Source organism: Macaca thibetana, chromosome 9, assembly GCF_024542745.1.
Source record: "Macaca thibetana thibetana isolate TM-01 chromosome 9, ASM2454274v1, whole genome shotgun sequence".
NCBI classification, from domain to species: domain Eukaryota; kingdom Metazoa; phylum Chordata; class Mammalia; order Primates; family Cercopithecidae; genus Macaca; species Macaca thibetana.
Window position 1 is genome coordinate 37,221 of NC_065586.1, and position 13,159 is coordinate 50,379.

Below are 13,159 nucleotides of genomic sequence, written 5' to 3' on the forward strand. Positions count from 1 at the left end.
TATACACAAATGCTGACCATTGTGTTACAATTGCCTACAGCATTCAGCATGGTAAGATGCTGTACAGGTTTGTAGATTAGGAGCAATAGGCTATACCATATAGGTCTAGGTCTGCGATAGGCTATACCACCTAGGTTTGGGTAAGTACATTCTATGAAGTTCACACAACAATCACATTACACAATGGTGCATTTCTCAAGATATATCCCCATCATTAAAAATGCATGATTGTATAAAAAATAAAATGGATGTTGAAAGAGTGAAATTGCTATCTATTGTTTCATAACATGTAACCCCAAAACTTTGTGGCATAAAATCACAATATTTATTACCTAATTGAGTTTCTGTATATGAGAAATTCAAGAACAATTTATCACGGTGGTTGTGCCTCAGGACATCTCATGTGGTTACAGTCAGATTTCAATTGGGGCTGTCATCCAAGGCTTGACCGAAACTAGAAGATCCACCTTCAAGTTTGCTAACATTCATGGCCTGCAAGTTGGTGGGGTTTGTAATTGAGGCCTCAGGTTCTCTCCACATAGATATTTTTGTAGGGCTGCTTGATTGTTCTCACCAAATAGCTGCTGGTTTCTTCCAGAGTGAGTGGCTTAGGAAAAAACAAAGCATAAGTGGCAAAATCTTTTATGACCTAGACTCAGAAGTCACACATGGTCACTTCCATCACATTCCATTCACCAGAAAGGACTTTTCAGCTTGATATACCTTCAAGAAGAGAATTAGGGTCTATGAAAGGACTTCAATAAGTTTGTGAAAAAATGAAAGTAAAACACAAAAATAAAATATATAAGCCTTATTTCTCAACATAAGCTTCATGAAGTTCAAGACACTTTTATAAGCAATAATACCAGCCTTTAGTCTATCCCTACAAAAAGTAAAGTCCTGGAAATTTATCCTTGTCAAGACAGTCTTTTTTATATTATTAACTGAAGAAAAATGGGTCTCCTTTAAAGGTTTTTAAAATCAGAAAAGAAAAAGAAGTTAGTGGGAGCCAAATCAGGAATAAAAGGTGGATGCCTAATAATTTTCCATGGAAACCCTGGCAAAATTCTTTTTTTTTAAATGAGGGGAATGAAGAGGAACGTCGTTATGGTGGAGAAGAATTCTCTGGTGAAATTTTCTGGAAATTTTCCTTCTAAAGATTTGGCTAACTTTCCCCAAATACTCTCATAATAGCATGTGTTATTGGGTTTTTTGTTTTTGGCCCTCTAGAAAGCCAACAAGCAAAATGCCTTGAGCATCCTAAGACACTGTTACTATGAGCCTTGTTCCAGACCAGTCACCTTTTGCTGAGACTGGACCACTTTCACCTCTTGGTAGCCATTGTTTTAATTGTGTTTTGTCTTGAAAATTTCATTGGAACAGCTGTGTTTGACTTCCTCACACAATTATTTGAAGAAATGCTTCAGGATCTTGATTACACTTATGTACAATTCCAGTTGAAAGCTCTGCTCTTGTCTGCTGCTGATCTAGGAACAAGAGTTTTTGAATCTATTGAGTGGAAAATTTTTCAAAATTGTGTAAATTTAACCAATTGAGATGGCTATGGTGTTGACTGTTGTTTATACTGTTGTCATTCCTAAAGCAGGGCATGAACAAGATTAATTTCTTTTCTGGTGAATTAATGTGAACTGTCTGCCACTGCAGGCTTTATCTTCAACATCTTATCATCGCTTCTTAAAATGAGTTATTCATCTGGAAACTTGTGAATGTTGGGGGACACTGTCCTCATAAATTGTTTTAAAGAATCAGTGATTTTACTATTCTTTCACCCAAAATTACCATAAATTTGATGTTTATTCTTGCTTTAATTTTAGCAGGATTCATGTTGCTCTAATAGGATCTCTGTTCAAATTGCTGTCTTAGTTTCCTTATTATAATTCCTCAAATTAGATCCTGTTCAGACATGTTATAACAAGTTAGCACAAGTTTATTTAGGTGCAAAATATTTTTGTAATCTATGCATAGTTTTTTCCATGTGCATTTTCCATGAACTTTTTGAAGATCCTTATACTTCTTGAAGAGTTTCAAATAATTTTCGCACATATTTTTAAACTATTACAAGAAAATTATCTATAGAACCGAATTTCAGATTTATCAATTTGTGATAGGTATAATAACCAACGGAAATACCAGATAGGCAGCTTAGCTATTAAAATAGAATTGGAGTTAAATGATTATAGAGATATTCAGTAAAGACCTGCAGGCATTGAAAAGCATTAAAAAATTTAGAAATAACATAACATGATTATATGTACCATTTAAAAGGAGAAAGATCAGAAAAAAAAATAAGAACACGGAGAAGGACCAATAATAGAAAATGTTATGTAAAATGTAAGGATAGTGAAGCCATTGCTGTTCTCCACAAGAGCACTGACATTTCTTTGTCAATAGTATCACTGAAACTCCTGCTTCCATTTCCAAAATCCTGTCTTTGTGAAGCAGGGTTTTTTGGTTTTTCTTTTTGTTTTTTTGTTTTTTTGTTTTGTTTTTTTTTTTTTTTTGCAGTGACAGCAATCAAAACAAGATTACGAAGTAAACTGGACATAAGCACCACATTTTGGGTGCCACTGTCTCCCATCACCCCCTGATGGAACTGACTAGTTGCAGGAAAACAAGCTCAGGGCTCCCACTGATTCTACATTATGGTGAGTTATGTAATTATTTCATTATATATTATAATGCAATATAATACAATATGAAATAAATGTAATGTACTTGAATCATCCTGAAACCATCCCGCTGCCCAGTCCATGGATAAGTTGTCTTCCATGAAACTAGTTCCTGGTGCCAAAAAGACTGGGGACTACTGCAATATAGAAAGAAAAATATAAAGAGAAAAACACAAAGTCTATAACATCTTGAATAACACATGCACTGATGCTGTACAGAATATACTAATTACATTCATTCATTTAAGTATTAACCAATACCTACAAACCACATACAAATGCCTGGAATTGTTTTAGGAGAACAGTGAATGAAAAAGCAAGAGAGAAAGATAGCAAATTAAAAATACACATGTATGATTATCAAAGTGAGACCCCATCTCTATAAAAAAAATTTACACATGCACTTCAAGTCGTAATGAGTACTAAGAACAAAAATGAAGTATGAGAGAAGAGACAGATAAATTAATTCATGTAGAATGATCAAGGAAGTTTTTCTGCAATTATAGCAGTTACCATCACAGGTTTTAGAATCAGACGGATGCCAGTTTTAATCCTGGCTCTGCATCTTACAGCTGGGTGTCCCATGGACAATTCATTCCACCTTTAAATCTCAGTTTTCTAATTTCAAATTTCTACATGTTTATTATTAGAAATAAAAACACATGAAAAAACATAAAGAATCAAGCACAGAAAAATAATGAGACTCTAATGAATCAAGAATAATGGTTATAAAAATGGAGACAATAAAACTGCCAAACTTATTAGACAATTCTGAAGATTAGAAGAAAATATACATAAAGAATTTAGCATGTCATGTGGCATATAGTTAGCCCATGGTAACTACAATTATTATCCTCGTCTTACTAAGGGAAAATATGTATCATACTTGGGCATTAAAAAAGCTGTGAGACACGGTTTTTCAAATTATGCAAACACATAATTAAAGATTCAATTTTATGTTAAATTAAATAGTTCTACCTTTAGCTTTTTTTTTTTTTTTTTTTTTGAGACGGAGTCTCCCTCTGTCACCTGGGCTGGAGTGCAGTGGCCAGATCTCAGCTCACTGCAAGCCCTGCCTCCCGAGTTTATGCCATTCTCCTGCCTCAGCCTCTGTAGTAGCTGGGACTACAGGCGCCCGCCACCTCCCTGGCTAGTGTTTTGTATTTTTTAGTAGAGACGGGGTTTCACCATGTTAGCCAGGATGGTCTCGATCTCCTGACCTCGTGATCCACCCGTCTCGGCCTCCCAAAGTGCTGGGATTACAGGCTTGAGACACTGCGCCCGGCCTACCTTTAACATTTTTAAGATTCCTTGAAAGCATATGTCAAAAATCTCATGTAATGCTTTCTGCTTCTTAACCAAAGTTTAGAGGAACTTAACAATCAAACTCTTAAAATGTAGTTATATTAAATAAACTATTCAAAGCAAGAATAGGCACAACAGCTTTAACTTCTTAAAAACTGCTTAAGCATCTCAACTAAAAAAATCATTTGTCTTTCAAATACACAGGAATCTGTTTGGAAAAAATTTGACTAGAAAAAGTTGGAATTCTAAAGTAAAAAGTGCACAAGGCCATAAAATTTTTTCAGTTTTCAGCCGGGTACTTTGGGAGGCCAAGGAGGGAGGATCATGAGGTCAGGAAATGGAGACCATCCTGGCTAACACGGTGAAACCCCGTCTCTACTAAAAAAAAATTAACCGGGCGTGGTGGCGGGCGCCTGTAGTCCCAGCTATTCGGGAGTCTGAGGCAGGAGAATGGCGTGAACCCGGGAGGCGGAGCTTGCAGTGAGCTGAGATCGCGCCACTGCACTCCAGCCTGGGCGACAGAGCCAGACTCCCTCTCAAAAAAAAAAAAAAAAAAAAAAAATCACAGCTTTCAATTTAGATGTCAACTGGGGAAAAAAAACATTCTCTAAAGTTTGCTTTTATACCATTAAACACTTTTTATTACCAGCAATACAGGCGACTCATTCAGGTTGAATCTTGAAGGTAAACTTTAGCTTAATTTTAAGTTTTGGTTAATTTTTAAGCATTTCTCAATCACCTGCCATGATTTCATCTCAGAAACCAAAATCTCAATTTCTTTTTTTTTTTTTTAGACGGAGTCTCACTCTGTCGCCCAGGCTGGAGTGCAGTGGCCGGATCTCGGCTCACTGCAAGCTCCGCCTCCCGGGTTTACGCCATTCTCCTGCCTCAGCCCCCCGAGTAGCTGGGACTACAGGCAGCGCCACCACGCCCGGCTAGTTTTTTGTATTTTTAGTAGAGATGAGGTTTCACCATGTTAGCCAGGATGGTCTTGATCTCCTGACCTCGTGATCCGCCCGCCTCGGCCTCCCAAAGTGCTCGGATTACAGGCTTGAGCCACCGCGCCCGGCCCAAAATCTCAATTTCATTTAGACTTTTGGAATATTAAAACAGAAGGTTAAATGCTTCAAAATAATTTTCATGTACAGGCTTACAAATGAAAGCCTCTTTTGGCTTTCATGTGGACCACAAATCTCCATGTATTACAAAGTTTATGAGAACATAACAAATGTTAATACATACATTTAATTCTGAAATAAAAACTTACAACAAATAAAATTGAATAACCTAAATAAAATGAACAAATTCCTAGAAACAAAAAACCTACTAAGACTGAATCAGAAAAGTTGAATAAACCTACTCAGCAAAGAGATTCAGCAAGAAGATGGCATCAGTAATCAAAAACTCAGCAACAAAGAAAAGCCTAGACCAGAGGCCTTCACTGTTGAATTCTACCCAACGTTTAAAGCAAAATTAACAACAGTTTTTCTCAAACTTTTTCAAAACGTTGAAGAGGAGTTAATATTTTCTAACTTATTGTATTAAGCTAGTATTACCCTGACACCAAGCTAGACAAAGGCACCATAAGAAAACTACAAACATCCCTTACAAATGCTGATGCAAAAATCCTCAACAAAATACCAACAATTCAAATTTAGTGGTACTTTAAAAGGATTATACACTATGAATGAATATAATTGACTCCTGAAATAAAAGTATGTTCCAACACGTGAGAATCAGTGTAATATCACATTAACATAAAGAAGAAAAAACCCTCATGTGATCATCTTAATCAAAGAAAAAGCATTTGTCAAAATTTAACCCACATTCATGATAAAATATACTTAATAAACTATAAAAAGGAATAAAACACCTTAACATAATGTTATATTTTAAAAAACACCCAGCTAACACAGCTAACATTATAACGAAAGACTGAAAACTTTTACCCTAAAAACAAAAACAAGGATATCTGCTTTTACTACTTCTATTTAATATAGTACTGAAGGTTCTAGTTAGTTAAAACAATAAGGCAAGTGAAATAATAAAAGATGTTCCAATTTTTAAAAAAGTAAAATTTTCTGTTCACAGATTATATAATCTTATATATTAAAAATCTTCTAGTTTCTGTGAGATAAACTATCAGATGCAATAAATAACATTCAGCAAAACTGCAGGATACAAAATCAACACATGAATATCAGTTGTATTTCTACAATAAACTATCTGAAGAAGAAATCAAGACAACAATATTATTTATGATAGCATCAGAATAAAATACTTAGAAACCAACTTAACCAAGGAAATGAAAAACCTGTACAGCAAAAACTATAAACATTGCAAAAAAGTATTAAAGATGACACAAATGAAAAGACATCATGTGTTTATGGAATGGAAGACAAAACCTTGTCAAGATGCCCTTGTTATCTATAGTCATCTACAGATTCAATAAAATCACTATAAAAATTCCAATATTTGCAAAAATAGAAAAACCTATTCTAAAATTCAGATGAAATCTCAAAAAACCCCAAGCAGCCAAATCAATCTTAAAAACTAACAAAGTTAGAGGACTAACACCTCCTGGTCTCAAACTTACTGTAATGCTTCAGTGCCCAAAACGATGTTGTACCAGCATAGAGACAGACATAAAGACCAATGCAATAGAAAAAAAGAACCAAAAAGTATGGTCATGATTTTTAACAAGGGAGTCAAAACTATTCAATGGGGAAAGGACAGTATATTTTTTAATGGTGTTAAAAATGAGTATTTACATGGAAAACAATAAAGTTGGACCCTTACTTTACACCATATAAAAAACTTAATTTAAAATGGACCACACATCTAATTGTAAGAGCTAAAACTATAAAACCCTTAGAAGAAAATGTAGGAAAAATGTTTCATAACACAGAACCTAACAGTAATTTCTTGGATATGACAGTGAAAGCACAGACAACAACAACAACAAAAATACATAAAAAGAACTTCATTAAAGTGAAAAGGTTTTATGTATCTGAAGATACAATCAATATATTGAAAATAAATTCACAGAGGGAAAGAAAATATTCACACATTATATATTTGATAAGTAATTAATATCCAGGCTATATAAAGACCTCAGAAGCAACAACAACAATCAAATTTAAAGATGAGCAAAGGTTTTAAAATATACATTTCTTTAAAGAGGATATACAAATGACCAGTAAGCACAGTATAAGGTGCTCAGCATCACTAATCATGAGAAAAATGTAAATCCAAACCACAATGCATACCAACTGACACATATAAGTGTAGCTGCCATCAAGAAAAACCACCACCAGCAAACCAAAACAACAAAGCCCCAGAAAACAGCAAATGCTGGATGTGGAGAAGTCAGGACTCCTGCACACTGCTGGTGGGAAAGTAAGGTGGCACAGCCACTGTGGAAAACAGTAATCACCATATGATCCAGTAACTCCACATCTGGGTATATACGCCAAGAAACCGAAAGTGGGAATTTGCACACCCATGTTTATAGCAGCATTCACAAGAGCCAAAGGATAGAAAAAGCCCAAATGTCCATGTACAGACGAATGGATAAGCAAATATGATCAATACACACAATGATATATTATTCAGCCTTAAAAAGGAAAGGCATTCTAATACATGCTACAACATAAACCTTGAAAAGATTAAAACCAAAAAATGAAAATACTCTATGCTTTCCACTTTTATAACATACCTAGAGCAGTTAAATTCATAGACACAGAGAGTAGGATGTGGTTTCCAGGGGACTGGGGAAAGGGAACAGGGAGCTATTGTTCTGTGGATGCAGAGTTTCACTTTGGGATGATAACACAGGTTTGGAATGGATAGTGGTGATAGTTGCACAACAACATATTTCTACTTAATGTACTTAAATTTTCTGTTGTACATATTTTACCACAGTAAAAAAATTACCAAATATTTAAAAATCTACATGTTTCTTTGAACTGTTTCTTTACATCCCTTGTCCATTTTTCAATTTGGCTGCTGGTCTTTTAATAATTTAGGATAGCTATATATATACACACACACACACATACATATATATACACATACATACATATATACACATGTACACATATATACACATATACATATACACATATATACATACACACACACACACACACACAAAACCTAAATTAGCTTTTTGTCTGTCATGTATGTTGCAGACCTATTTCCCCAGTCTGTTGACTTTTGACTTTGAGGCATTTTTCTCGCCTATAAAGTTTTAATTTTTATGGAGTCAAATGCATCAGTCTTATATTCAAACACTTATTTATGGGGATGGTGTTTCAGTTTAGGATGATAAAGAAGTTGTAGATATGGATAAAGGAGATGGTTGTACAACACATTATATTAGATGCCACTCAACTGTACATTTAAAACATGGTTAAAATGGTAAGTTTTATGTTGTATATATTTTACCACCAAAAAAGGACCAGGCTTAGATGTTTAGATGTTAGGGGTTTGGAGTACCTCTAACATTTATTCCCTTCCAGGACTCTAATTTATAAAACACCCACACAAGGAAAGTAGATACTGACTTCACATATCTCCTTACAAGTCCCACAGCAGAGGCTGTCTGGGAAAGCAGAGGTGGAAAAAGTCACATAAACTCGAAGTCAATGTGAGACCTCCCATCCCCTATTCTGGAATCAGATGGAGGAAGGCACGCATGCAGGCTGAGCTGGAGGTCAGTGTGAGACCTCCCACCCCCTGCTCTGGAATCAGACGGAGGAAGGCACGCATTCAGGCTGAGCTGGAGGTCAGTGTGAGACTTCCCGTCCCCTGCTCTGGAATCAGATGGAGGAAGGCATGCATGCAGGCTGAGCTGGAGGTCAGTGTGAGACCTCCCATCCCCTACTCTGGAATCAGATGGAGGAAGGCACGCATGCAGGCTGAGCTGGAGAGATGAACTGGCATGGGCAGAACAGTCCTCCCATGACCCTAGACCTTAAGTGCTCCCACATGCTCTCAGGCATGTATCAAGCCAAGAAAGCAGGCTAGGAGTGTAACACAGCTACCTGTGTACAGGGAGCTATGAAATATCTGAGCTGAGCAAGTGATGTACAAGGAGACAGAAGCAGTATGACCTTTACACAGTGACCTGGCTCAAATCATTTCAGGCTCTCATTAACCAGGCGAGCTCTGCTTTCTCTCTGAGGTAGGTAAACTTGAGGGGTAAAGTGGGAGTTGGGGAAAATAGAAAAGAAAGCCTGGCAGTATTTATTCTAACTCTGTAATAAATAAAAGTAAAACATAAATGCCCTTTCTCAGGGCCCAAATGTTAGGTGAAAAAATGTTTGTCATCTCAGTCATGTGATGTGGACTTTAGCAGAGCAGTACACACACGGTCATTATTCCTTTCCCTCTGCATGTTGTGTGCTGTCTCAGTTTTATAACGTACCTGATCCACTTGTCTCATCATACTAGCTGCAAACAAGGCCACTGAATGTCACACCAGGTGGCCAGCATGTCTGTGAAGAGCGGAAACTGGGGCAGCCAAACAGCTGGCAGAGGCCAGCTAGTATGTCCCCGATGCCCACTCCATAGAGGACTCCACACTTAAAAGAAAAGATAAGCAAGTGTCAGGCTGCCTCACTAGTTATCCCCCCCCCAAAAAAAATAAAAGTAACCCCTCCAGGGAACATGTGTGTACACACAAAAGTACGTGCACACAGCTACATGCAAAGGGGAAAGGCTGGGAAGGAACCAAATCCACCTCTGAACACCAGTTACTTGTGGGGAAGGGGCAGGTGAAGCCGCCTGTCAGCATTACTCACCTTTTCAACTGATGAGCTTGCATCAATTTTGGCAATTTCTCATAAAAAGGCAATTTTCACTCCTTGGGTGATCACCCAGGTCCTGCAAAACTGAGCCACCAACCACTGCACCACTTCCCACGAGGCCAAATAATAGCTTCCCTCAAAGCTCAGCCCTCCCACCCACCGCCCAGTCCTGTCCCATGCAAGGGGCTACCGGCCTCCTGGAGTCCAGGGGTCCAGGCCAAACCCAACCCACAGACCCTGGTGAAACCAGCATGTATCCAAGGGCCTTTCCCCAACCGGGGCCGTGTGCCCACTGCATAGATAGGCCTGTGCTCACTCCCCTAGGACACAGACTCCCTTTTCTTTGGTTGGAATGAGGGATGGGGAGATTTGATGGTGTCCTGTACAGGTTGATTTCTTTGGTTGGAATGAGGAATGGGGGGATTCGATGGTGTCCTGTACAGGTTGGTTTCTTCGGTTGGAATGAGGGATGGGGAGATTCGATGGTGTCCTGTACAGGTTGGATGTTAATCTGATGAGGTGTTCTTGGAGAAGCTTGCCTGAGTTCGGCGCTTTCTCAGCACATGGTGCGTGCTGCCCCTTCGAGATTCAGAAGTCCCAGAAGGAAACTGCTTCTGCAACCCCCCTTTACTGGTGAGCAGAGGTCAGGTGATCTGCAGCTGGCCAAGCAGCTGCTAAGTGGCCAACAGGCTGGATCTGCCTCTCACTTTCAGAGGCCCTGCCTGGCTGCTGGGGCTGCCCTGAGACTCCCGCCTCCTCCTCTTCCCTTCACAGCTCTCCCAGCTTCTATCCACAGCTGTGCTCCAGGTGGGGAACACCTGTGGGTGCACCAGGGTGCAAATACTTAGACTCCAGCATGCATAGAGCCCCAGCTCCATGCTGTTTCCATATCCAAGCCCAAGCTTGTCTAGAGCTTCAGCAAATCCAAGCCTCCCTGAATTTCCTGCAAGACCAGACTGAGCCCTACAACCCCCACTACACTGGTTAGCTGCCAGTCCCAGCCCCTGCTCCCTCCTGGGCCCCTGTCTGTACAGTTCTGAAGTCCTACAAGAATGTTGAGAACCTAAGCTGACTCTCACCCAAAAAGGTAAACAACCAGGGGCCTCCAGGGGTAGAGAACATACCCAGACAGGTTCTGCTGCCTGTAGGCTTGATGTCCTTCCCCTACAACATGTCATGCTTGCCAGGCTGGAAGAGGGGCTCCAGAAACTTGGGAAACCTGGGCCTGTAGCTGGCATATGGAAAAGAGGCCTGGAAAAGCACAATCCTGTCCATGAAGCACCCAGATGGAACCAGGTAATTGGAAAACACATGGGCACTAAGCCTGACCCTCACTCAGACCCAGGTGGGAACTGCAGCAGTGACTTGCCCCCTCTGCCACTCTGGCTGTACCACTACAGGAGGGGGGAGCATCTAGCCCCACACGTGAGTGGAGACACTAGGTGTAGGCAGGTTCCAGTGGTTGCTGCAGCTGAACCTTCCCAACCAGGTCCATGCAAGGCCATCTCAGATGGGTGTGCACCTGGGTTGGGCAAGGACACCCCTCAGACAGTGAGAGCCACTGAGCTGGGTTGTCACAGAGGCTCCTTTTCCTGCTCCGAGAACAGGTTGGGGGAGTATGAGGGACCTCTCCCCGCTCCCAGGAGCCACTTCTTTCGAGATGAGGCACTCTCCTGCCTGCCTGTTCCCGTTTGGCTGCAATAGACCATTGCCAACATTCAGAGAACAAAAAGGGGCCTCACCTGTTTCCCTGACACGTCAAAGGCAGGTGGGTATGTCCAGGGGACCTGGGGTAGAACCTATACATCGGCCCACCCCCAGGCTATGCTGGCTTCATCTTATCTGTGTGATGGGGGTGGGGGTGGGAATTACCAAGAGACCATCACACAGGCCATGGACAAGTTCTACAAGAGCCAGGTAGAAGAGCACTGTCCGTGCATGCTGCCCGGCCCCAGCTTACACACACACATCTCTTATTTGACAGCTTCCCCAAAGCAGGCTTTGAAGTCCAGGCTCCCCAAGAAGCCTGGGGAGGAGACTCTGCCAGGCTAAAGGGCCTATTCCCAAAGGTGCCACCCTCACCAGTCTCATCCTGACAATCTTGGGTTATTTTTGCCCTGAAGTTTTGGAGAGGGGGACAGGGAGACACAGACAGTACGCATTAGCCACCTTTCCAGAGAGCATCAGGCCTCCAGACTGGGCAGGTCCGACCTCCACTCGGGCGTTTTTCTCACTGGTTGCCAGTTGGGGGAAGCAGCATTGTGAGCACCTGCCCGTCTCCCCAGGTCCTGTTCAGAAACCCCATCTGTGCCTCTGGAGAGGCTGCCCTGAGCACACAGGCCCAGCAACCACCATCTATGGCCCCCAGGACCTAATCCCCTTCTGCATAGGGGTCAGTGCATGTGAGTATACACTGGGCTTGATTTCTGCCCACTAGTCCCTGCCAGATATCCCATACCCACCTCAAGAGAATGAGGTCACACAAACACACCCAGGCCGTCATGGTGATGGAGCAGCTGGGGTCCTACTTGCCCACCCTCCATTGCTGGTTCAGAGCCTGACCACATGCCTATCCTGAGATGGGACTTTGGGGACATTGCCCACCAGGGTCACTGACCACTTTGAGTTCAAGAAACAGAGGGGGAGCTGGTCCCCTAGAAGTCTGGAACATGGGATAAGCCAAGGCTTGCCTTCAGAACAGGTTTCCACCACGTAGCCGCCAAGGCCCAGGGCATCCCTAAGTTCAGGTGAAGCCTGCCTGCCATGTCCACAGCCTATGCCGACCCCTCCTGGAGCCACTGGAATGCTTGTTCCTGGGCATGAAACAAACCCAGACAGCTTCAGCCTTGCAGGACAACAATGTGCATCTGGCAGCAGTAGCCAGAGGGCCCATAAAAAGAAGGTGGAGGTGAAACCAGATGCTATGAGGATACTTTATTAGGCAAAATCATATACTATAAAAATGCTTTAAAATGCAGGAGGAGGAGAGGTGAAGACACGAACAAGTGCGTAGTGACACATGGCAGTCAGAACACAGTAAAGAATCCACACTGCTTCCCCCCTTTACCTAGAAAAGGAAAGTTCTAGGCCTCCTCCTCAGCATACTCCTCAAACTCCTCCTCCTGGGCGGTGGCATCCTGATACTGTTGATACTCAGTATCCAGGGCCCCAACTCAGCTCCCTGCAGGGAGTTTAAGTCAGTAGCTCTTCACCTTGAAGAGGCACCTGGGCCTTCCTCCCAAAGCCCGTTTAGGAGGCAGATGCAGCCACTCCACTCGGAGGATAGGAGGGTGTTCTGGGGGCCCTGACTCCACAATTCCCACCGCGATGACCTTGGGGCACTCCTAGATT

General features: G+C 41.3%; 1 long non-coding RNA gene across 2 annotated transcripts in view; it reads right to left on the reverse strand.

The window, feature by feature from the left end:
- LOC126963151 (uncharacterized) overlaps nt 1-13,159 on the reverse strand; it is a 67,892-nt gene that overhangs the window by 35,162 nt on the left and 19,571 nt on the right. Inside the window, exons 6-8 of one of the 2 annotated variants that reach the window (XR_007728964.1) lie at nt 9,427-9,583; nt 2,737-2,827; nt 333-607 (exon numbers count right to left, since the gene is read on the reverse strand). This is a non-coding gene — a long non-coding RNA (uncharacterized LOC126963151). Of the gene's footprint in view, nt 1-332; nt 2,828-9,426; nt 9,584-13,159 lie in introns of both variants that reach the window. The other variant, XR_007728965.1, reaches the window with a different exon arrangement.